This window comes from Nicotiana tabacum, chromosome 10 (genome assembly GCF_000715075.1).
Source record: "Nicotiana tabacum cultivar K326 chromosome 10, ASM71507v2, whole genome shotgun sequence".
Lineage (NCBI taxonomy): Eukaryota > Viridiplantae > Streptophyta > Magnoliopsida > Solanales > Solanaceae > Nicotiana > Nicotiana tabacum.
This window is the reverse complement of record NC_134089.1, coordinates 54,895,532-54,898,627: the sequence shown is the minus strand read 5'-3', so window position 1 is coordinate 54,898,627 and position 3,096 is coordinate 54,895,532. Positions and strand designations below refer to the sequence as shown.

Genomic DNA, 3,096 nt, shown 5'->3' with positions numbered 1-3,096 from the left:
AAGAACCTATTTCACCAAGTAGTGCTAATTTCTCCCTTTTTAGAATGGCTCCAGTGGCTACATTTATGTTAGGTCTGGTCGCTCGGGCCGTTGTACCTTTTGATTATTGTATGGTATTGTCAGATCCGAACATAGGGCTACTTTATTTGTTTTCCATATCTTTTCTAGGTGTTTATGAAATTATTATAGTAGGTTGGTCTAGTAATTAGGGGGCGGCCGTTCGGTCGCCTATGATACTAGGACCAATAGGTTCAAAATGGGTTTGTGCCGCAGGTGTTGAACGATCTACTCTACACAGGTGTGGGCTTACAGGGCTAGGGCTCATAAACCCTTTCTTTCATTTATCAATAGGGCCCTGCCCTGATCGGTCACTTTTCTGGGTCAGGATCGATAAGTGGAAGTCATAAAAAAGAAATCTTTCTCTTCGCACCTCATATCAAGAGGAAGGGTTGCTTATCAAGCTGGCCTATATATAATAATAAAAAATTTCTTTCTATTTTATATTATTATATAATTATAAGAAAAATGGAAAGATTCGCTTTCTTTTAACCGGCTCCTTCTTCTTTGTCAACACTACTAAGGACCTATAGGTTTGCCTACTTTACTTTTTAAAGATAATGAGAATGGGTTATTCAAACAAAAAGGAAAAGGCCCTACTTAGTTGACTGACAATAACAAAGGCTTGCGAAACTAAGTAGGGCCTGAGGCCCCATGCGAATCCGTAAATCTGAGGAGCATGCCGCAACAAAAGGATGGTCCCCTATGCAAGTTCATTTTTTCCTTAAGGGAAAAAAAAGTACCCCCATCATAGTGAACCTCTCCTTGTGATTGGGATGAGGTAGATGCCTCCCAGCCGAGGGGTGTATCGAATCGCAGTTTCCTTAGGTAGCCACCAACCTACAGTTATCCTTAAACTTCCGTGCTTGGTAGAGAAGAAGCGAACAAAAGTACGCTCGCTTGCTGTCTTGTTCTCTGTCACGAACTGGGATCGCTCGCCAGCTAGGTCAGATTGGAGAAAGATTTTATGAGAACATATTCCCCATATTCGGGGACAAGGGGCGGAACGACCTCTCGATCTACTTACTGCAGCCCAGGAAGAAAAACGTCGTCTAGGCATTCCCTGTTGCTCCGATCTCCCCTACGCCTAGGACGTTGTCTGGGCCAAAAGCCATAGTTAGTTGTTGTTTCCATTTGGTTGTTTCTTCCTCTTGTTGATACCAACAAGACCCATCCAGATGATGTCTGCTAGTTGGTAGTGAGAGGACTCTTAGTACCTGCATAACCAAAAAAGGGCGTTGGTTAAAAAACAATCATTAGATTTTCTTTCTTTCTCTCCCTTAGAAGCGGGAAAGGAGTCTATCTATCTGCCTAGCTTTGGTAGATTTCCCCCAACGCAATCCATAGAAATTCCACGAATCCCTTGGTGGATAAGTCTGACGACTCAGCAGCAGTGCGGAATTGAGTTTCTTGTGTGGTGGATCTGATCTATAGTTAGGGGGCAATACATACCAAAACGTTGAAAGAAGGAAGGCGCATAAGAGTATATAACCAACCTACCCTTCTGTATAACCTATTCACATTAGTGAAGCATTTGGATGCATAAGGGAAGTGCACGTTTGTGAGACCTTAGTCGGGATGCATAGGTAAGTCAACCTACAAGCACGGAAGAGCATGGTACCGCTACCCCTCTCTAAGTAAAGGTAAGATTCTTAGCCCTGTAGATGACTCCATCTAAAATACAATAGGGACATCCGTTTTCGGCTGCTCGTTTCATATCTTGAAGAAAGAGTAGGCTTAAGTAATATAATAGGGGTCAGGTCAATAATAGCTATGCTATTGCCCTACTGATTTAAGGCCTCCGGCCGATCCAGAATGCACATTTTTTTGGGTTCATCTTCAATTGATGTTTTCTTAACCTTTCGAAGACCTTGCATAAATTTTCGATGTGGTCGGTTCTTTCTTTTGAAAAGACTACCAAATTGTCCACGTAAGGCTCTCATATGTTATGTAGGAGGTCACTGATAATTTGTGTCATCGCTCTTTGATATGTTGCACTTTCTTTTTCTCTTTTTGGGCATATCGTAGTAAGGAAAGGAAGTGAGGGCACTCATTCGAATCGAATAGCTAAAACTACTATAACTCCTATTTTTCTGCTTTAAGAGAAGCCTTCTAGCTCATTTTAAAGCATTAAAGGGAGAGATAGGACATTCTAAAGATAGTTGTTGAGGAAGCATCTGATTTCTAACTATGAGTCTATTTTCAAGCTAATTGAATGCCTGTCTTCTGCTAGTTCTGTTCCACTATCTGCTCTTACTGCTCTCGTTTCCGGTGTGACAGTCTGAGTATATAGTTCTCGCTTTCCTGTTATTTTTGGGGTTCATAACTGGTGCTATTGAATCTGCAGTTAAAGGAATATCACCAGTTCTTGGAATAAGAGCTCTGGGACTTCATGGCTTTGAGGGAGGTTTAGCCTAGCCGTAAGCCTTTTCAGAATAGAATGCTTCTTTGACAGAGCTTCAATCAAGAAGGAGGAAGGCCCTCTTTTTTCCAATGGATCACTTAGTCGGAATAAGTGGGCTTAGGTTGATGCGGAATAAGCCATTTTTCCCTTGTTTCCATGGAAAGGTGTCGAAGGAATAGGCACATTTAGAGCTGTGGGACTTGAAGGAATAGAATGCCCCGTTAGAATGGGCAGGGACAGTCGATAATTGGCTTAATTTCCTGGGGGACTCTAGTATCAAAAATTCCCGGTATTTCATCGTGAAAGTGTCACATTTAGATTGTTCTTATTAAAGGAAAGAGCTGAATAAACAAAGGGTTTACATGACTGCTCGCTTTGGACAAGATGCCATAGTATAAGAAAAAGGCCTTTGTTTGCAAAGATGACTTTCCCACTTTCCTTTGTGAGGGAGGTTTGTGGACATGAATTAATAGTCAAAGTATAAGGAAGATGGCATAGAGCATATAATGAGATTGATGCTTCGAATGCCCAGTTTTCAGGGGTTGTGATAGAAGGAGCTGTGGCACTTTCGGAAGGAGGAATCAGACTAGGTTGTCACTGTTCTAGAAGAGGAAGCGTAGCTGGCACGTTGAACC

At 42.0% G+C, this 3,096-nt stretch overlaps 1 pseudogene; it reads right to left on the bottom strand.

Annotated features, from left to right (window-relative positions):
- Nucleotides 1-805: 805 nt before the first annotated feature.
- LOC107806039 (uncharacterized) lies at nucleotides 806-2,852 on the bottom strand (annotated as a pseudogene).
- Nucleotides 2,853-3,096: the final 244 nt, after the last annotated feature.